Source organism: Heptranchias perlo, chromosome 3, assembly GCF_035084215.1.
Source record: "Heptranchias perlo isolate sHepPer1 chromosome 3, sHepPer1.hap1, whole genome shotgun sequence".
In the NCBI taxonomy this organism is placed as follows: Eukaryota; Metazoa; Chordata; class Chondrichthyes; order Hexanchiformes; family Hexanchidae; genus Heptranchias; species Heptranchias perlo.
In genome coordinates, this window is record NC_090327.1 from 136,337,763 (window position 1) to 136,361,175 (window position 23,413).

The window sequence follows — 23,413 nt, forward strand, 5'->3', positions numbered from 1 at the left end:
CAGTAAGTACAGCTTTGCTGGCGTTGCCCACATCCCAAGAACAAATAAAAATAGTTTTTCTCTCATTTCATTTAATTTTTGCCCCTTTAAAGCTGCATCCAAGATCCTTTTAAAATCTTATCATTCTGTGATCACTGCCCCCCTCAAGGGTGCTACGACTGCCATTCCCTGTACATTATCTGGATCATTTACAGATACCAGATCAAGATTAGCACTGCCTCTTGTTGCTTCCTTGACGCACTGGATCATAAAGCAGTCATGCATTATGTTTACCAACTCTGATTCTAAAACACTTGGGTTTTCCCAGTTTACATTCGGTTGATTGAACACTCCCATTAAAATAAATTTCCTGGTCTCTTCACAGAGTAATTTCATTCCCTTTCTGATGCTGATGGGGAGAGAGGTCAGTAGTACACTCCTAGGGGATAATTTTAACCTAACCTGCCTGGCAGGAAACTGATGCTATCGGATTGGTTGATCCATTTATATACGCAGCCTGATTTTACTTTCTATTGCCTTCGATGGAAAGTCAAATCGGATGGGGTGTAAAATGGGCGACCAAGCTTGGATTTTTCGCATTAGAGACGTCGGGCATGATTTTAAAAGTGAAAAACGGGTGGGTTGGGGGTGAGGAGCATTCAAAATTGCAACCATTTCAGACCCGCCCCCCCACCCCCCCCCCCCCATCCGCCCATTTTCTGTTTTCACTGCGACAGACGAGGGGCAGACGACCAACCCACTCCCAGGAAGCAGGTCGGGCCTTAAAACCTTTCAAGGAGGCTTCAGGTCTCCATTTTCCCACAGTTTCCGGTTTCAACCCTGGTGGATTCCGGGACCTTCTCTTTCACGCCTCATTAAAGGGGACGAGAAGGCCCGAGACCAACAGGTAGGTGCCTTTCTGGCGCAGCTTGTGGGCCGGAGGAGCAGGAGTGCTTCCCCCAGGCCCAACAAGCCTACATGAAGCGATTCCGCACAATGATCGTGGAACCCCGACCCCGATTTCCCCCACCCCAACGATCGCTGATCCCCGACCCCGATCTACCCCACTCCCCCAATGATCACAGACCCCTGACTCCGATCCCCCCCAATAATCGCAGACCCCCGCGATGACCCCCGATCCTGACACCCTCCTGTGACTGACCCCCGATCCCTCTCCCCATGACTGACTCTCCCCCGTGACCTTAGTGCCAACCCACGTGCCCCTTGCAAACCCACGTGCCCCTTGACAACCCATGTGCCCCATGCCATCCTATGCCCCATGCCATCCTATGCCTCATGTCAACCTATGTCCCTGTGCCCTGTGTCAATCCATGCCCACCTGTGCCCCACCCCCATCCATACACACAAAGACTTACCTGAAGACTTACCTGAACACGTCCTCTCCCTGGCTGTTCCCCCATCAGACTGAGACCCGTCTGTCAATCAGGCCAGTCAATCGGACGGCAAACCGACAGAAAAAAAGACATCCTTACATCAAAATCGTAAGAACGTCCGGGAAACCCCGACTTCCGGGTTTCCCATCAGCAATTTGTCCACTCCCCCCCACCCCGCTCCCTTCCCAGCTCGGGGTCAAAATCATGCCCGTCTACTCAGAGTAGTTCATTCAGTAGCTTTCCCCCTTTCACAGAATCAACTTTGTTTACTTCCCAGGTGACATTGACATATAGGGCTACACCACCTTTTTTGTCCCCTCTATCTTTTCTCAACACTCAAAACCCAGAATGTTTTATTCATTTCCATCCACAATATTTTGCCATACTTATGATATTCAAACCACATCAAAGTTTTCGACTGCCACAACAGCCAAAGAACTGGCAATTGCAGCGTTTCCACTTCTTACACAGTTGAGATCAGCAAACTCAGCAAAGACTGGGATTGAACCTGTGACTCAGTATCACACAGACTGGGATTGAATTTATGACTCAGTATCACACAGACTGGGATTGAACCTGTGACTCAGTATCACACAGACTGGGATTGAACCTGTGACCCAGTATCACACAGACTGGGATTGAACCTGTGACCCAGCATCACACAGACTGGGATTGAATTTGTGACAGTATCACACAGACTGGGATTGAACCTGTGACCCAGTATCACACAAACTGGGATTGAATCTGTGACCCAGTATCACACAGACTGGGATTGAATTTGTGACCCAGTATCACACAGACTGGGATTGAATTTGTGACCCAGCATCACACAGACTGGGATTGAACCTGTGACTCACTATCACACAGACTGGGATTGAATTTGTGACTCAGTATCACACAGACTGGGATTGAACCTGTGACTCAGTATCACACAAACTGGGATTGAATCTGTGACTCAGTATCACACAGACTGGGATTGAATTTGTGACCCAGTATCACACAGACTGGGATTGAATTTGTGACCCAGTATCACACTGACTGGGATTGAATTTATGACCCAGTATCACACAGACTGGGATTGAATTTGTGACAGTATCACACAGACTGGGATTGAATTTGTTTGTCAGTATCACACAGACTGGGATTGAATTTGTGACTGACCAACACACAGACTGGGATTGAATTTGTGATCTAGTATCACACAGACTGGGATTGAATTTGTGACCCAGTATCACACAAACTGGGATTGAATTTGTGACCCAGTATCACACAGACTGGGATTGAATTTGTGACCCAGTATCACACTGACTGGGATTGAATTTGTGACCCAGTATCACACATACTGGCATTGAATTTGTGACCCAGTATCACACTGACTGGGATTGAATTTATGACACAGTATCACACAGACTGGGATTGAATTTGTGACAGTATCACACAGACTGGGATTGAATTTGTTTGTCAGTATCACACAGACTGGGATTGAATTTGTGACTGACCAACACACAGACTGGGATTGAATTTGTGATCTAGTATCACACAGACTGGGATTGAATTTGTGACTCAGTATCGCACAGACTGGGATTGAACCTGTGACCCAGTATCACACAGACTGGGAATGAATTTGTGACCCAGTATCACACAGACTGGGATTGAAATTGTGACCCAGTATCACACAGACTGGGATTGAATTTGTGACCCAGTATCACACAAACTGGGATTGAATTTATGACCCAGTATCACACAGACTGGGATTGAATTTGTGACCCAGTATCACACAGACTGGGATTGAATTTGTGACCCAGTATCACACAAACTGGGATTGAATTTGTTACCCAGTATCACACAGACTGGAATTGAACCTGTGACTCAGTATCACACAGACAGGGATTGAACCTGTGACCCAGTATCACACAGACTGGGATTGAATTTGTGACCCAGTATCACACAGACTGGGATTGAATCTGTGACACAGTATCACACTGACTGGGATTGAATTTATGACCCAGTATCACACCGACTGGGTTTGAACCTGTGACCCAGTATCACACAGACTGGGATTGAATTTGTGACCCAGTATCACACAGACTGGGATTGAATTTGTGACACAGTATCACACTGACTGGGATTGAATTTATGACCCAGTATCACACAGACTGGGTTTGAACCTGTGACCCAGTATCACACAGACTGGGATTGAATTTGTGACCCAGTATCATACACACTGGGATTGAACCCGTGACCCAGTATCACACAGACTGGGATTAAATTTGTGACGCAGTATCACACACACTGGGATTGAACCCGTGACCCAGTATCACACACACTGGGATTGAATTTGTGACCCAGTATCACACAGACTGGGACTGAATTTGTGACGAAGTATCACACAGACTCGGATTGAACCTGTGATCCAGTATCACACAGACTGGGACTGAATTTGTGACCCAGTACCACACAGACTGGGATTGAACCTGAAACCCAGTATCACACAGACTGGGAGTGAACCTGTGACCCAGTATCACACAAACTGGGATTGAACCTGTGACCCAGTATCACACAGACTGGGAGTGAACCTGTAACCCAGTATCACACAAACTAGGAGTGAACCTGTAACCCAGTATCACACAGACTGGGAGTGAACCTGTGACCCAGTATCACACAAACTGGGATTGAACCTGTGACCCAGTATCACACAGACTGGGATTGAATTTGTGACCCAGTATCACACAGACTGGGATTGAATTCGTGACCTAGTATCACACAGACTGGGATTGAATTTGTGACCCAGTATCACACAGACTGGGATTGAATTTGTGACAGTATCACACAGACTGGGATTGAATTTGTGACCGAGTATCACACCAACTGGGATTGAACCTGTGACCGAGTATCACACACACTGGGATTGAACCTGTGACTCAGTATCACACAGACTGGGATTGAATTTGTGACCCAGTATCACACAGACTGGGATTGAACCTGTGACCCAGTATCACACAGACTGGGATTGAATTTGTGACCCAGTATCACACAGACTGGGATTGAACCTGTGACCCAGTATCACACAGACTGGGATTGAATTTGTGACTCAGCAACACACAGACTGGGATTGAATTTGTGACCCAGTATCACACAGACTGGGATTGAATTTGTGACCCAGTATCACACACACTGGGATTGAATTTATGACCCAGTATCACACTGACTGGGATTGAATTTATGACCCAGTATCACACAGACTGGGATTGAATTTGTGACAGTATCACACAGACTGGGATTGAATTTGTTAGTCAGTATCACACAGACTGGAATTGAATTTGTGACTGAGCAACACACAGACTGGGATTGAATTTGTGACCTAGTATCACACAGACTGGGATTGAATTTGTGACTCAGTGTCACACAGACTGGGATTGAACTGTGACCCAGTATCACACAAACTGGGGTTGAATTTATGATCCAATATCACACAAACTGGGATTGAATTTGTGACTCAGTATCGCACAGAATGGGATTGAATTTGTGACCCAGTATCACACAGACTGGGATTGAATTTATGACTCAGTATCACACAGACTGGGATTGAATTTGTGAACCAGTATCACACAGACTGGGATTGAACCTGTGACCCAGTATCACACAGACTGGGATTGAATTTGTGACCCACTATCACATAGACTGGGATTGAACCTGTGACCCAGTATCACACAGACTGGGATTGAACTGTGACCCAGTATCACATAGACTGGGATTGAATTTATGACCCAGTATCACACAGACTGGGATTGAACCTGTGACCCAGTATCACACAGACTGGGATTGAATTTGTGACCCAGTATCACACAGACTGGGATTGAACCTTTGACCCAGTATCACACAGACTGGGATTGAATTTGTGTCTCAGTATCACACAGACTGGGATTGAACCTGTGACCCAGTATCACACAGACTGGGATTGAAGTGTGACCCCGTATCACACAGACTGGGATTGAATTTGTGACCCAGTATCAAACAGACTGGGATTGAATTTGTGACCCAGTATCACATAGACTGGGATTGAATTTGTGACCCAGTATCAAACAGACTGGGATTGAATTTGTGACCCAGTACCACACAGACTGGGATTGAATTTATGACTCAGTATCACACAGACTGGGATTGAATTTGTGACCCAGTATCACACAGACTGGGATTGAATTTATGACTCAGTATCACACAGACTGGGATTGAATTTGTGACCCAGTATCAAACAGACTGGGATTGAATTTGTGACCCAGTATCAAACAGACTGGGATTGAATTTGTGACCCAGTATCACACAGACTGGGATTGAATTTGTGACCCAGTATCACACTGACTGGGATTGAATTTATGTCCCAGTATCACACAGACTGGGATTGAACCTGTGACCCAGTATCACACAGACTGGGATTCAACCTGTGACCCAGTATCACACAGACTGGGATTGAACTGTGACCCAGTATCACACAGACTGGGATTGAACCTGTGACCCAGTATCACACAGACTGGGATTGAACTGTGACACAGTATCACACAGACTGGGATTGAATTTGTGACCCAGTATCACACAGACTGGGATTGAACCTGTGACCCAGTATCACACAGACTGGGATTGAACCTGTGACCCAGTATCACACAGACTGGGATTGAACTGTGACCCAGTATCACACAGACTGGGATTGAATTTGTGACTCAGTATCACACAAACTGGGATTGAACCTGTGACCCAGTATCACACAGACTGGGACTGAACCTGTGACCCAGTATCACACACACTGGGATTGAATTTGTGACCCAGTATCACACAGACTGGGATTGAATTTATGACCCAGTATCACTCAGACTGGGATTGAATTTGTAACCCAGTATCACTCAGACTGGGATTGAATTTGTGACCCAGTATCACACAGACTGGGATTGAACCTGTGACCCAGTATCACACAGACTGGGATTGAACTGTGACCCAATATCACACAGACTGGGATTGAATTTGTGACCCAGTATCACACAGACTGGGATTGAACCTGTGACCCAGTATCACACAGATTGGGATTGAACCTGTGACCCAGTATCACACAGACTGGGATTGAATTTGTGACCCAGTATCACACAGACTGGGATTGAACCTGTGACCCAGTATCACACAGACTGGGATTGAATTTGTGACCCAGTATCACACAGACTGGGATTGAATTTGTGACCCAGTATCACACAGACTGGGATTGAACCTGTGACCCAGTATCACACAGGCTGGGTTTGAACCTGTGACCCAGTATCATACAGACTGGGATTGGTTTTGTGACCCAGTATCACACAGACTGGGATTGAATTTGTGACCCAGTGTCACACAAACTGGGATTGAACCTGTGACCCAGTATCACACAGACTGGGATTGAACCTGTGACCCAGTATCACACAGACTGGGATTGAATTTGTGACCTCGTATCACACAGACTGGGATTGAACCTGTGACCCAGTATCACACAGACTGGGATTGAATTTGTGACCCAGTATCACACAGACTGGGATTGAACCTGTGACCCAGTATCACACAGACTGGGATTGAACCTGTGACCCAGTATCACACAGACTGGGATTGAACTGTGACCCAGTATCACACAGACTGGGATTGAATTTGTGACCTAGTATCACACAGACTGGGATTGAATTTGTGACCCAGTATCACACAGACTGGGATTGAACCTGTGACCCAGTATCACACAGACTGGGATTGAACCTGCGACCCAGTATCACACAGACTGGGATTGAACCTGTGACCCAGTATCACACAGACTGGGATTGAACCTGTCACCTAGTATCATCCCACAAGGTGCAAATTTCTACTGAGCAATTAGGGCTTTTCCCGATCTTTAGTTGTGACTTGATATTGGCAGCAATAATTTTGACAGATTAATTTCCTGGAGTGGGGAGGAAATTTGTGACCCAGTATCACACAGACTGGGATTGAATTTGTGATCCAGTATCACACAGACTGGGATTGAATTTGTGACCCAGTATCACACAGACTGGGATTGAACCTGTGACCCAGTATCACACAGACTGGGATTGAACTGTGACCCAATATCACACAGACTGGGATTGAATTTGTGACCCAGTATCACACAGACTGGGATTGAACCTGTGACCCAGTATCACACAGATTGGGATTGAACCTGTGACCCAGTATCACACAGACTGGGATTGAATTTGTGACCCAGTATCACACAGACTGGGATTGAATTTATGACCCAGTATCACTCAGACTGGGATTGAATTTGTAACCCAGTATCACTCAGACTGGGATTGAATTTGTGACCCAGTATCACACAGACTGGGATTGAACCTGTGACCCAGTATCACACAGACTGGGATTGAACTGTGACCCAATATCACACAGACTGGGATTGAATTTGTGACCCAGTATCACACAGACTGGGATTGAACCTGTGACCCAGTATCACACAGATTGGGATTGAACCTGTGACCCAGTATCACACAGACTGGGATTGAATTTGTGACCCAGTATCACACAGACTGGGATTGAACCTGTGACCCAGTATCACACAGACTGGGATTGAATTTGTGACCCAGTATCACACAGACTGGGATTGAATTTGTGACCCAGTATCACACAGACTGGGATTGAACCTGTGACCCAGTATCACACAGGCTGGGTTTGAACCTGTGACCCAGTATCATACAGACTGGGATTGGTTTTGTGACCCAGTATCACACAGACTGGGATTGAATTTGTGACCCAGTGTCACACAAACTGGGATTGAACCTGTGACCCAGTATCACACAGACTGGGATTGAACCTGTGACCCAGTATCACACAGACTGGGATTGAATTTGTGACCTCGTATCACACAGACTGGGATTGAACCTGTGACCCAGTATCACACAGACTGGGATTGAATTTGTGACCCAGTATCACACAGACTGGGATTGAACCTGTGACCCAGTATCACACAGACTGGGATTGAACCTGTGACCCAGTATCACACAGACTGGGATTGAACTGTGACCCAGTATCACACAGACTGGGATTGAATTTGTGACCTAGTATCACACAGACTGGGATTGAATTTGTGACCCAGTATCACACAGACTGGGATTGAACCTGTGACCCAGTATCACACAGACTGGGATTGAACCTGCGACCCAGTATCACACAGACTGGGATTGAACCTGTGACCCAGTATCACACAGACTGGGATTGAACCTGTCACCTAGTATCATCCCACAAGGTGCAAATTTCTACTGAGCAATTCGGGCTTTTCCCGATCTTTAGTTGTGACTTGATATTGGCAGCAATAATTTTGACAGATTAATTTCCTGGAGTGGGGAGGAAATTTGTGACCCAGTATCACACAGACTGGGATTGAATTTGTGATCCAGTATCACACAGACTGGGATTGAATTTGTGACCCAGTATCACACAGACTGGGATTGAATTTGTGACCCAGTATCACACAGACTGGGATTGAACCTGTGACCCAGTATCACACAGACTGGGATTGAATTTGTGACCCAGTATCACACAGACTGGGATTGAACCTGTGACCCAGTATCACACAGGCTGGGTTTGAACCTGTGACCTAGTATCACACAGACTGGGATTGAATTTGTGACCCAGTATCACACAGACTGGGATTGAATTTGTGACCCAGTGTCACACAAACTGGGATTGAACCTGTGACCCAGTATCACACAGACTGGGATTGAACCTGTGACCCAGTATCACACAGACTGGGATTGAATTTGTGACCTCGTATCACACAGACTGGGATTGAACCTGTGACCCAGTATCACACAGACTGGGATTGAATTTGTGACCCAGTATCACACAGACTGGGATTGAACCTGTGACCCAGTATCACACAGACTGGGATTGAACCTGTGACCCAGTATCACACAGACTGGGATTGAACTGTGACCCAGTATCACACAGACTGGGATTGAATTTGTGACCTAGTATCACACAGACTGGGATTGAATTTGTGACCCAGTATCACACAGACTGGGATTGAACCTGTGACCCAGTATCACACAGACTGGGATTGAACCTGCGACCCAGTATCACACAGACTGGGATTGAACCTGTGACCCAGTATCACACAGACTGGGATTGAACCTGTCACCTAGTATCATCCCACAAGGTGCAAATTTCTACTGAGCAATTCGGGCTTTTCCCGATCTTTAGTTGTGACTTGATATTGGCAGCAATAATTTTGACAGATTAATTTCCTGGAGTGGGGAGGAAATTTGTGACCCAGTATCACACAGACTGGGATTGAATTTGTGATCCAGTATCACACAGACTGGGATTGAATTTGTGACCCAGTATCACACAGACTGGGATTGAATTTGTGACCCAGTATCACACAGACTGGGATTGAACCTGTGACCCAGTATCACACAGACTGGGATTGAATTTGTGACCCAGTATCACACAGACTGGGATTGAATTTGTGACCCAGTATCACACAGACTGGGATTGAACCTGTGACCCAGTATCACACAGGCTGGGTTTGAACCTGTGACCCAGTATCATACAGACTGGGATTGGTTTTGTGACCCAGTATCACACAGACTGGGATTGAATTTGTGACCCAGTGTCACACAAACTGGGATTGAACCTGTGACCCAGTATCACACAGACTGGGATTGAACCTGTGACCCAGTATCACACAGACTGGGATTGAATTTGTGACCTCGTATCACACAGACTGGGATTGAACCTGTGACCCAGTATCACACAGACTGGGATTGAATTTGTGACCCAGTATCACACAGACTGGGATTGAACCTGTGACCCAGTATCACACAGACTGGGATTGAACCTGTGACCCAGTATCACACAGACTGGGATTGAACTGTGACCCAGTATCACACAGACTGGGATTGAATTTGTGACCTAGTATCACACAGACTGGGATTGAATTTGTGACCCAGTATCACACAGACTGGGATTGAACCTGTGACCCAGTATCACACAGACTGGGATTGAACCTGCGACCCAGTATCACACAGACTGGGATTGAACCTGTGACCCAGTATCACACAGACTGGGATTGAACCTGTCACCTAGTATCATCCCACAAGGTGCAAATTTCTACTGAGCAATTCGGGCTTTTCCCGATCTTTAGTTGTGACTTGATATTGGCAGCAATAATTTTGACAGATTAATTTCCTGGAGTGGGGAGGAAATTTGTGACCCAGTATCACACAGACTGGGATTGAATTTGTGATCCAGTATCACACAGACTGGGATTGAATTTGTGACCCAGTATCACACAGACTGGGATTGAATTTGTGACCCAGTATCACACAGACTGGGATTGAACCTGTGACCCAGTATCACACAGACTGGGATTGAATTTGTGACCCAGTATCACACAGACTGGGATTGAACCTGTGACCCAGTATCACACAGGCTGGGTTTGAACCTGTGACCTAGTATCACACAGACTGGGATTGAATTTGTGACCCAGTATCACACAGACTGGGATTGAATTTGTGACCCAGTGTCACACAAACTGGGATTGAACCTGTGACCCAGTATCACACAGACTGGGATTGAACCTGTGACCCAGTATCACACAGACTGGGATTGAATTTGTGACCTCGTATCACACAGACTGGGATTGAACCTGTGACCCAGTATCACACAGACTGGGATTGAATTTGTGACCCAGTATCACACAGACTGGGATTGAACCTGTGACCCAGTATCACACAGACTGGGATTGAACCTGTGACCCAGTATCACACAGACTGGGATTGAACTGTGACCCAGTATCACACAGACTGGGATTGAATTTGTGACCTAGTATCACACAGACTGGGATTGAATTTGTGACCCAGTATCACACAGACTGGGATTGAACCTGTGACCCAGTATCACACAGACTGGGATTGAACCTGCGACCCAGTATCACACAGACTGGGATTGAACCTGTGACCCAGTATCACACAGACTGGGATTGAACCTGTCACCTAGTATCATCCCACAAGGTGCAAATTTCTACTGAGCAATTCGGGCTTTTCCCGATCTTTAGTTGTGACTTGATATTGGCAGCAATAATTTTGACAGATTAATTTCCTGGAGTGGGGAGGAAATTTGTGACCCAGTATCACACAGACTGGGATTGAATTTGTGATCCAGTATCACACAGACTGGGATTGAATTTGTGACCCAGTATCACACAGACTGGGATTGAATTTGTGACCCAGTATCACACAGACTGGGATTGAACCTGTGACCCAGTATCACACAGACTGGGATTGAATTTGTGACCCAGTATCACACAGACTGGGATTGAATTTGTGACCCAGTATCACACAGACTGGGATTGAACCTGTGACCCAGTATCACACAGACTGGGATTGAATTTGTGATCCAGTATCACACAGACTGGGATTGAATTTGTGACCCAGTATCACACAGACTGGGATTGAATTTGTGACCCAGTATCACACAAACTGGGATTGAACCTGTGACCCAGTATCACACAGACTGGGATTGAATTTGTGACCCAGTATCACACAGACTGGGATTGAATTTGTGACCCAGTATCACACAGACTGGGATTGAACCTGTGACCCAGTATCACACAGACTGGGATTGAATTTGTGATCCAGTATCACACAGACTGGGATTGAATTTGTGACGCAGTATCACACAGACTGGGATTGAATTTGTGACCCAGTATCACACAGACTGGGATTGAATTTGTGACCCAGTATAACACAGACTGGGATTGAATTTGTGACGCAGTATCACACAGACTGGGATTGAATTTGTGACCCAGTATCACACAGACTGGGATTGAATTTGTGACCCAGTATCACACAGACTGGGATTGAACCTGTGACCCAGTATCACACAGACTGGGATTGAATTTGTGACCCAGTATCACACAGACTGGTATTGAACCTGTAACCTAGTATCATCCCACAAGGTGCAATTTTCTACTGAGCAATTAGGGCTTTTCTCGATCTTTAGTTGTGACTTGATATTGGCAGCAATAATTTTGACAGATTAATTTACTGGAGTGGGGAGGAAGAGACCAAACATATAAGTGCTGTTAGAATCTTTAAAACCTGTGCTACTTGAGAGCCTGGTCTCTCCACTCCCTCACATGCTAAAAAATGACCTGACAAGGCTCCCTGTGATACAGTATCCAGATTGAAATATTTTTTGTGCCAATGTTTTTTCTGCATATTAAGGTTTAAGTAGTGTTTCCTGCTCCCCGCCTCCCCCCATCCCCCTTTAACTCCTCTCTTTCCTGAAGGCATCGACTTATTCAGCACCATGGCTCAAGTTCGCTCCAATATCTTCCTGCAGAATGGGATCTTTTGCTGATTTTATTTTCCCTTGTCTCGCCCGCTGGCATTGAGGCCAAGTGTAGCACTCCTACTGTGCCTCAGCTGAGATCGGCTAACTCAGCACATTGATCAAGCGAAGGGCCTCCTGATCTGTATGGCTGACCGCTACACTGGGTGGTGCATACTTCAACAGATTTTTGAAACACAGTGAATTGTATTATCATTTCCATTGCTGAGTCTTGAAGTCAAACACAGTATCTGGCATTGTCATAACAATTAGTACAAAACAATTAAATTGTAGAGAGGATTACTTCCTCTAATTATAAATATGCCTTGTGATAATTGAACTGTAGGTCCCTGGTTAACTGTTCAGGACTCAATTGTCATTGGTACAGCTTTTACAGCAATTTCCATTGCTGAGAACCGCCTGGAACCCCCAACATCACATCCCGCACACCTTCAGTTTGAATACTTCTGTCTAAAGGAAGCAATGAATTTGCCGTGTCTTGAGTTGAGAACACAGGTGAATAAGCATTTTATAAATAAAAGTGTGACAGTATCGGTTCGCTAATTACAATTGACAAACCATTTCATGTAACTAATTATTTTGCTTTTAAAAAATAAACTGCTGGCACTCTGTTGGACCTAGGTGTTTCAGATATTCTTGGATTTCACCCAAAAAAAAGGATTATAATTACCAAGCTCTAATAGAATGCCAGCATGTTTTTTTAGAAAAAAGTTGAAAAAAGTTTGTCAACTGTAAAATTATTAAAATACATAGCCTAACATCCTTACTAAAATAGAGAAGGCATTTCATACAAACGTTCGTTACTAATATCACACACCGATATTTCACCCCATTTGTTTCACAGAAGATAAAACTCATCCGGCATTGCTAACCTTTTAGTAGCTTCACTAACATTTGGAGAGTGAAGGGCCCTTTGTTTACTTTAAGAAACTGACTGCGCCCCCCCCCCCCCAATCAATTATATTAATTCACGGAGATGACAGAAGATCATTGTAGTCTGCATCTCTGCATAATTCTATGGTCCATATAAATCTTAACTGCACAATGGAGATTGTCAATCCGTTCCAGTTAGATCTTTGTCGAAGAGAACCCCTATTTATGCAGCACCATTGAGCTCTTGTATGCTGCAGAAACTTGTCTTTGATGTGAGTGAGAGAGCGTGTTTCATCTCCTTAGAATTGTTAATTTTAGGCATTTTAAGCGTTTACTGTTTCTTGGCTTGGCTTGGCTCTCTTCATATGGAATCCAGATGCTATTTGAATTCGGTCATCTGACGAAAAGTGCAGCCGAATACACAACCAGTTGAATCCTTCGACTGCAGAAGCCGAAATTCCTCTGGTTACTACTAATGGAGGGGCTAAGTGTCCCTCAGAGGCTCCGCCGCCGGTGAAAGAGGCGGGGGAGGAGTGGGGGTTGTTTTTTGAATGTAATTACCCAGGGAACGGCCTGAGCAGTAAGTAGGTACTTGCTATTTGCTGAAGAGCTTTTCGCTGTCGGCAGTGAGTGCATGCTGCGAGGAGAAGATGCTGTCTCGATCAATATTAACCCGCTCAGCGGCGATGGTGGGTGGGTGGGTGGGTCGGTAGGGGGCGGGGGGGGGGGTGAGTGTTGGACCGGTGGAATCGGACTGAGGAGAGCAGAATTTGCCGTCTGGGGTCGATCTAGGCCCCACGATCTTTACCCCCCCTCCTCCCCCTCCCCAGTGCTCAGAATGACGGACGACCTATTGAAATCAGTTCAGTTCAGTGCACCGGTTGCCGTGGCAACGCCCGCGCTCTTGCTTTTATCTGCCCACGTGACAGCAACTTTGACGTAGGGAGAAGGCGAGAGGGGCGGCTCGCGGCTCTCGGAGAGGAGAGGAGAGGAGGGAAGGGAAGGGCCTCACTGACGAGCTGGACCACCACCATCATCACCACCGGCTGCCGCTTCTCGCAACCTGCCAGCTACCATGGGCTGTTAGAAATCCCTGAGCGTCCGCATATAGTGTGAGGTAACTAACTAAACTAACTAACTAACTAACTAAACTGACTGACTGACTGATGTCTTCGGGGCTGGAGTTCCACCCCAGTGTTTTCACCATTCGCCCTCGCCCGCCTCAACTGATTATCTTTTCGAGAAGGGTCAGGGGCTGGAAGAAAGGAAAAGACTTTTGAGGCACAGGTTTCAGCCGTTGTGCCAGCTAGCATTGCTCGTTCTGGGTCTTTTCCCACTCTTTACTCTGTTGATCAGTATGACAGATGGAATAACAAAGTAGTGAAGGGAAAGTGTTTTCCTGAGGAGGATTGGAGCTGAGCTGGGGCGGGGGGGGTGGTGGTGATGGTGAATGGTGAACCAGGTCTGCAACCAGTGGAGGTGCCCACATGTAGATTGGTACTAACCTCTGCCCAACAATATGTATGTTTGTGCCTTGAAAAACTTTTACCTGTGCTACTTAATGTGGTTATTGGACAGTTTAGAAATAAGTTGAGTGCAAAATTACAGGAAACTTTTACTGTTCAAATGTGCTAAGTGATATTACATTTGCCTTCTGAAATACATTAAGGGTTTAACAGGCTATGTCTGATTGATATTTTAAAAATATATTTTGCAATAAGGCAAAGCAGTCCTCACAAAGTGAAATTCTGCATTCCACCCTCACTTGATAATTTTCCTTATCAGTTTTTACAATGTCTATATCATCTCTTAATGGGATTTTTGTTTGAGAATTTCTAACAATGAATATTGTCAACAACAAAAGGAGATATGCAGAAACCTGTTCTAGCTCCCCACATGGGAGAATGACTGAGCAACATTGAGATGCTGTCATTTTTTATAAAAATGTTGTACTTTAGCACAAATGGTATACAAATTCTTGCAAGGGTGTAGACAGTGAAAGATGTATAGCTGAATTCTGATAGTTGGTGAATCAGATTGATTTCAGCTTCTAAATAGTTATAACAGTTTCTGCACAGCAGCCCAACCAGTTATGTTGTATGAGTCCTAACACATTGCAGTGTTTGACAGCTTAGGGTGTGATAGATAGATAGAGAGATCTGGAGATAGATAGAGAGATCTGGAGATAGATAGAGGTAGAAAAATAGAATGTATGTGAAAGGGGTTAACAGGAATTCCCCCCAGGAGGCAGGTAAAATAACTTCTTTATTTGACAGTTCCTATCAAACAGAGCTGATATGAGGATTCAATGGGTTCCTAAGTAAAATCCCTTTGAATAATTAAATCAAAGGGATTTTGCTTAGACGATGATTCATGTCCTACACAGTTGTGTACTTGTTTGATGGGAGCTGTCAGATAAAAGCCACATCTTGTTGCTGGTGAGCGGGGGGGGGGGTTACCATGAAAGGCTTTTAATCATAGAATGATACAGCAGAGAAGGAGGTTATTCGGCCCATCGTGCCTGTGCTGGCTCTTTCAAAGAGCAATCCAATTAGTCCCACTCCCCTCCTCTTTCCCCATAGCCCTGCAAATTTTTCCCCTTCAAGTATTTATCCAATTCCCTTTTGAAAGTTACTATTGAATCTGCTTCCACCATCCTTTTGGCAGTGCATTTCAGATCATAACAACTAACTGTGTAAATAAAAAAAAATTACTCATGTTGCCTTTGGTTCTTTTGCCTTAAACCTGTGTCCTCTGGTTACCAACCCTTCTGCCAATGCAAACAGTTTTTCCTTACTTACTCTGTCAAAACCCTTCATGATTTTGAACACCTCTATTAAATTTCCCCTTAACCTTTTCTATTGTAAGGAGAACAATCCCAGGTTCTCTAGTCTCCACATAACTGAAGTCCTGCATCCCTGGTGGTATTCTAGTAAATCTCCTCTGCACTCTCTCCAAGGCCTTGACATCCTTCCTAAAGTGTGGTGCCCAGAATTGGCCACAATACTCCAGCTGGGGCCTAACCAGTATTCTATAATGGTTTAGCATAACTTCCTTGCTTTTGTACTCTATGCCTCTACTTAAAGCCCAGGATCCCATATGCCTTTTTAACAGTCTTCTCAACTTGCCCTGCCACCTTAAAAGATTTGTGTACATACACGCCCAGGTCTCTCTCTTCCTGCACCCCCTTTAAAATTGTACCACTTTGTTTATATTGGCTCTTCTCATTCTTCCTACCAGAATGAATCACTTTACACTTCTCTGCATTAAAATTCATCTGCCATGTGTCTGCCCACTTCACCAGTCTGTCTATGTCCTGCTGAAGTCTGTTATCCTTCTCACTGATTACTACATTTCTGAGTATTGTGTCACCTGCAAACTTTGAAATTATGCCTTGCATACCCAAGTCCAGGTCATTAATATATATCAAAAAGAGCAGTGGTCCTAATACTGACCCCTGGGGAACTCCACTGTATACTTCCCTCCAATCTGAAAAACAACCGTTCACCACCTCTCTCTTCTTTCTGTCCTTTAGCCAATTTCGTATCCATGCAGCCACTGCCCCTTTAATCCCACAGGCTTCAATTTTGCTCACAAGTCTATTAAGTATTCGTTTATCAAATGCCTTTTGAAAGTCCATATACACATCAACTGCACTATCCTCATCAACCCTCTCCATTACTTCTTCAGATGACAAAACTTGGATGTGTAGTGAACAGTGAGGAGGATAGTGATAGACTTCAAGAGGATATAGACAGGCTGGTGGTTTGGGCAGACATGTGGCAGATGAAATTTAACACAGAAAAATGTGAGGTGATGCACTTCATTAGGAAGAATGAGGAGAGGCAATATAAACTAAAGGACACAATTCTAAAAGGGGTACAGAAACAGAGAGATCTGAGGGTATATGTACACAAATTGTTGAAGGTGGCAGGACAGGTTAAAAAAGCGGTTGAAGAAGCATATGGGATCCTGGGCTTTATATATAGAGGCATAGAGTACAAAAGCAATGAAGTCATGATGAACCTTTATAAAGCACTGGTTCGGCCACAACTGGAGTATTGTGTCTAGTTCTGGACACTGCACTTTAGGAAAGATGTGAAAGCCTTCGAGAGTATAGAAGAGATTTACTAGAATGACTCCAGGGATGAGGGGCTTTAGTTATGTGGATAGACTGGAGAAGCTGGTATCGTTCTCCTTGGAACAGAGAAGGTTGAGAGGAGATTTGATAGAGGTATTCAAAATCATGAAGGTTCTAGACAGAGTAGATTGAGAGAAACTGTTCCCATTGGCGGAAGGTTCAAGAAGCAGAGGGCATAAATTTAAGGTGATATGAGGAAAAGCTTTTTTACACAACGAGTGGTTATGATCTGGAATGCACTGCCAGAGTGGGTTGGTGGAGGCAGACTCAATAATGGCTTTCAAAAGGGAACTGGATAAGTACTTAAAAGGAAAAAAATTGCAGGGCTACGGGGATAGGGCGGGGGAGTGGGACTAGCTGGATTGCTCTTGCATAGAGCCGGCACCGACTCAATGGGCCGAATGGCCTCCTTCTGTGCTGTAACCTTTCTATAATTCTAAAGAGCTCAATTAAGTTCGTCAAACATGATTTGCCTTTAATAAATCTATGCTGGCTTTCATTTATTATCCCATATTTTTCCCAGATTATTATCTCTAAAAGCCTCCCCACCACTTCCGTTAGGCTGACTGACCTGTAGTTGCTGGGTTTATCTTTTTTTTTTGAACAGGGTTGTAACATTTATAATCCTCCAGTTCTCTGGCGCCATATCTAAGGAGGATTGGAAGATCGTGGCAGCATTCACTTCTTTAGTGAAGATGGATGCAAAGTACTTGTTTAGTACCTCTGCCTCCACACGACGATCTCCTTTTTGGTCCCTAATCGGCCCCACCCTTCCTTTAACTGCCTGTTTACTATTAATATGTTTATAAAAAACTTTTGGGCTCTCTTTTATGTTACCCACTAATCTATTCTCACGCTCTCTCTTTGCCCCTCTTATTTCCCTTTTTCAGTTCTCCTCTGTACTTTCTGTATTCAGCTTGGTTCTCTTACTGTATTATGAACATGACATTAATTAGATTTTTTTAAAAAAAATTAAAATACTTATGAGCCTCTGGGTGCTTTATAGCTTAATTTGATTGATCATAGCAGTTTGGTAAATTTACAAATAAAAAAGGCTGGAACCTCGGCTGCTAATGGGCGAAGGAGGGAAGAGAATCAGCGATCCCACAGGATCACAGTGCCTGTTGATCCCAGGGTCATTAGAAGTAGCATGTTGGCTACTAATCTATTACTGGGATGCTTTTTTCTTTTATTGTCCACCAAAATTCTGTCCATTAGTGGGAGATTTTCTTTTGTTAAGGGCAAAGTGTTAGAGACCATTCAAGTCAAACAAAGCTGTGATAGAGCTCCTGGGCAATGGGCCAATCCTACAGCAAGGTGAACTCTGTTTAAAACAAGTGACCAAGAGATGAGCTATCAAAAACAAACAAACATCAAAGTGGTGATCGTTCCTGGCTGCTCTTCAGCAATGCATAAGTGAGGTTTTTTTTAAACTTACTTTAAAATGTGTAAGTATATAGTGTATATAAATAGAACGTTGATCTCCACCTCTCAGTTCTGGGTTCTAATCCAGCCCAGACTGACGGGATGACATCTGTAAAGATCCTACTTGAAACGGGTTAGAGCAATCTCAATTCAGTTTCTAGAGGGTGTAATCCTATAGCCCAAAATTCCGAAAGAAAAACTTGCATTTATATAGCAGCTTATCACAACTCTGAGAATATCCCAAAGGGCTTTACATACAACTAATTACTTTGAAGTCATTTTTGTTATTTTAATGCTACATATGTATAGTTTATATTCGTCTCATTCAGCGAAACTTTAAGGATGGCTGGTGTAAGAAATGGGAATATCACATTAATGTAGTAAGTGATGCTGTTCTGAGGACAAGGCTATATTTTTGAGGCAGAGTAAACTGTTTTACTCTGCACCTGGCTATGTGATTCCTGGAATTTCTGGTACTAGATGCAAAATGTTTCATTGCGCAGGACTGACATTCCTCATCTTAATGAATGACCACAAAACTATCAAACCAAACAGTGGCCTGTCTATCAAATGTTTGTGCTTAGAATAGCTTTTTCATGGTCTGTAAAGTTAAAGGAAATGATCTCAAATGTCCCTTCTGTGCTGGCCACTGATTTGCTTTCTGTTTATTTTGAACAATCTGATGATCTAGTGGCATAGGCTTTCTGGTCCAGTCGCACTGGCTTTCCCACCAGTTTTCCGGTGGATCCAAAATGGACAGGACTGGAAATGTGCTTGGGAATGCTCTCTGCCGTGTCCCCACTCCGCCCCTGCCCCCCCCCCATAGGGCAGTTCAAATGTTGCACGCAGAGCCCAGGGTCCAGTGTTTAAAGGTCATTGGAGAGGGCCAATTGAAAAGACATCTGTGAAATCGATGTAAGAATGACGTAGTGCACGGGCCCCAGGAGAAGCCTCAAGAATTTCAATTTAAAAATTGGGCACTTTTTTAGGCAGTTCGATGGCCACCCCTCTTTCCCATTGCAGCAGGCTCAGTCCTTCCCCCTCCTAGCTGGCTTGACTCCCCGACCGAGCCCATGGAACCTGCCTCCCAATGTACATTACCCTAGGGCCGGAAATAGGGCCAGGGTCAGTGAGGTATCTCTGGGCTTGGTGGAAGTCCCGCTGGAGATGTCCATCCAGTCAGAAAACTTAGGTCAGCATAAATCTAAAAAGTGACTTAATGCCTGTTACTTGATTTCTCAATATACAGCAGGTGACTAACTACAGTCACGAGTAATTTTAGGGCCGATCTCAATCCACCAACTAAATCTAACCCCTTGGTTGCCTAAACTTGTGATGTCTCTTCTCAGTAGAGGTGTGCTGTAAACTAATTAGTAAACCAGAGCACTAGAAGTACCACCTGGAGCCAAAGGACAAATAAAATAATGTTTGAAAAGTAAATATTTAGTGATACGAACAGTTAAATGCCTCCTTTGTATTGGGTTGTTCTCTGTATCATTGGCGTCTGCTAAACTTCCACTTTATAAATAGTGCAGCTCTGGGTAAATATTATTCTGCCTTAGTATTTAAGTTTATTTTCAGGTCATTATAACGAATACTTGGCCAGCTGGAGACTTAAACACAACTATATATCAAACATTTTTGATTGGTTTTACAATAAAAGTTTATGACCAGAAACATATGCAAAATTTATTTTCTTAAAAGCCTAATTTCTTAAAGGGGAAGTGTAAAGGGATGATTGTGTTAATCAGACACTTCCAGTGGGAAGGGGCTGTCACAGGGAGTGCATCTCAGAGAATCGCCTGTGATTTTTCATCCATTAATCATGGGCTGAAGCTTGCAATTTTCCATATCGGATCATGGAGTCTCCCTGACAGTCTACTGAATTGCCACATAGTTCTAAAAGTTATGAAAGGAGGCAGCTGTACACTTACTGTTGCTTCTCAGTTACACTTGGTTGACTGTTTTAGGACTGCTGGTTAGAGACAGCCTGGGAGTAGACATTTTAACCTAGATTTTTTTTTTGATCAGTGTCTTTTTAACAGTGGTGGTAACCCATTTAAAATAGGGCATTAAAATAAATGTCACCGCAGGCATTAAGGTAACCCTGATTGCAAACTTTGGACCTTGGGTAGAACTCCTTCTTGATTATGAATGTGGAATGCTGACTAAATCCAATTTCCATATTCATAATGTCTGAAGTGGAATGTCTTGATATGAGGGACAGTTCTAAACAAAATGTCTCCTTCTAAGCTTTCCCTTAACACCAATTCTAAAAAAGTGTAACAAGATAATGGCGGTATTAGTAATTACACAGATATTTCTCTTCATAACAAGTAGAATTATGATCCAGTAGAATACACTTCCCATTCTAACTCAATCACTTTCAACATAGTATTAAAAAGAATGTACATTGTATGGACCAGCCAGGGTTTAAAGTGCTTATCCCATCTTATAAAGTTTCAAAGACTGAACAGCTCTAGTGTCTTAAAAAGAATAAAATTTGAGGCATTCAGTGAGCCCTGCTTGATTTGTCAGATGCCTGTTTTCACTTGACTGAGACTGTGTTTCATTGGACTGATCCTGTTTTAATCCTCTGCGTATCGTATGTCCTTTGCAGTTTACAGTAGAACTTTATGAAAGCAGCGAGAGATATTCGTGTGGATTTCTGTCTTTACCGGCTGGGTGGTGAAGACCAAAATCTACCCCATTCTCTCATGCTGTGGATACATGAACCATCTGGAATACACAGAAGGAAGTTGAAAGAATGCATTCACAAAATAAAGCCCACTTGTTCACCAATTGCTGTTCTATTCCAATTACCAGCATGTCCCAACTCCTTGAATAGACGATAGACAATGTGTTGCCTGTGATGGTAGCACACTCATAGATACTACCAAGTTCTACAAGGTGTTCCAAGTCCCCTGATTGTTCTGCAGATTTACACAATAAATAGCTAAGCCATCAACATCAGGAAGTTTACGTAAGCCTATTTGTGAAGTGCCTTGGGATGTTTCTTTACATTAAAGGTACAAGTTGTTGATGATGATGAAGATGATCCCAGGTTTGATCCCTGCTTTGTGCTGAGTTAGTTGATCTTAGCCAGGGTGGCAGAAGGAATGCTGCAGTTGGCAACGCCGCATGAGGTTAGAGAAGGAAACCAACTAGGGTTCCTGCTCCTGATTACCATCCAGTAACGTCCACTAGAAATGTGTGGGAGATGATCAGGTTTGGTTGTGATGCCTTCCTCTACCATGCTAAAATAGCATTCACTGTTAAAGCTCAAACATGAAGAATGGCCACTTAAGGGTGAGTTGCTGGAGGGTGCCCATCACCGAGCAAGGAATGGATGCCTTCAGAGGAGATGGGGAGAGGAGAAAATCAAAAATAAAAAGGATGTTCAAGTGCGAGACATTTTTTCGCCCTAACCTCTCTCTCAACCTTGATGGTGTCCTGCACTCTGGGCCTTGACCTGTAACTTAAGATTGACAATTTAAATGCATTCTTCTATAGGACTGTATACCCAAACATGTTCTGTAGAAGTCTGGTTACATTAAATGTTATTGTCCAGTCCACCTCCCTGCATATCATAGCGACTCTACTGTTAGCACCTAGAGCTGCTGTTTAAAAAAAATAAATCATTAATCTGCTTGGGAGAGAAAGACATTTTGAGAGCTGACTGGCTAAACATTTATATTAAGTATTATAAATTTGTAACTTGTCACCCTGAAAAGTTCTTCCACCCTGAGCAGATTGTTCCAGCTGGTAATTGCTGTTAGAAAAGTGCAGCACTCATTTGCTTTGCAAGTGCAGGGAACTGGTAAGTTTCAACCTTTTTATAATGCAATCTCCAGCAGGTGTAGATCCCTTCTAGTAGGCTAAGACTGATGTAATAGTTTAGAAATTATATACAAATGGAAAAGGAAAATTGTACTCTAGTGGGATGTGATTGCAATGCAAATTTACATCTCCATTTAAAGTTTTGTTTAAAGAGTGTTATTGGGTGAGGAGTAAGAAAGAAAGAAGTTACGTTTATATAATACCTTTCACGTCATCAGAATGTCCCAAAGAACTTCGCAGTCAATAAAGTACTTTGTAAAGTGTGTTCCATGTTATAATGTAGGGAACATGTGGCAGCCAATTTGTGCACAGCAAAGTCCCACAAACAGCAATGAGATAAATGGCATTGGGACGCGATCCAATTTCTAGGCCACTA

The 23,413-nt window shown here is 44.0% G+C and overlaps 1 protein-coding gene across 3 annotated transcripts in view; it reads left to right on the forward strand.

Annotated features, from left to right (window-relative positions):
- LOC137320253 (neurocalcin-delta) overlaps window positions 1–23,413 on the forward strand; it is a 357,975-nt gene that overhangs the window by 235,442 nt on the left and 99,120 nt on the right. The window contains exon 1 of one of the 3 annotated variants that reach the window (XM_067982029.1): window positions 14,552–14,748. The exons of the other annotated variants lie outside the window; for them this stretch is intronic. The gene's annotated coding sequence lies outside the window, so the exon portion shown is untranslated. Of the gene's footprint in view, window positions 1–14,551; window positions 14,749–23,413 lie in introns of those variants that run through there. 3 annotated transcript variants of the gene reach the window in all.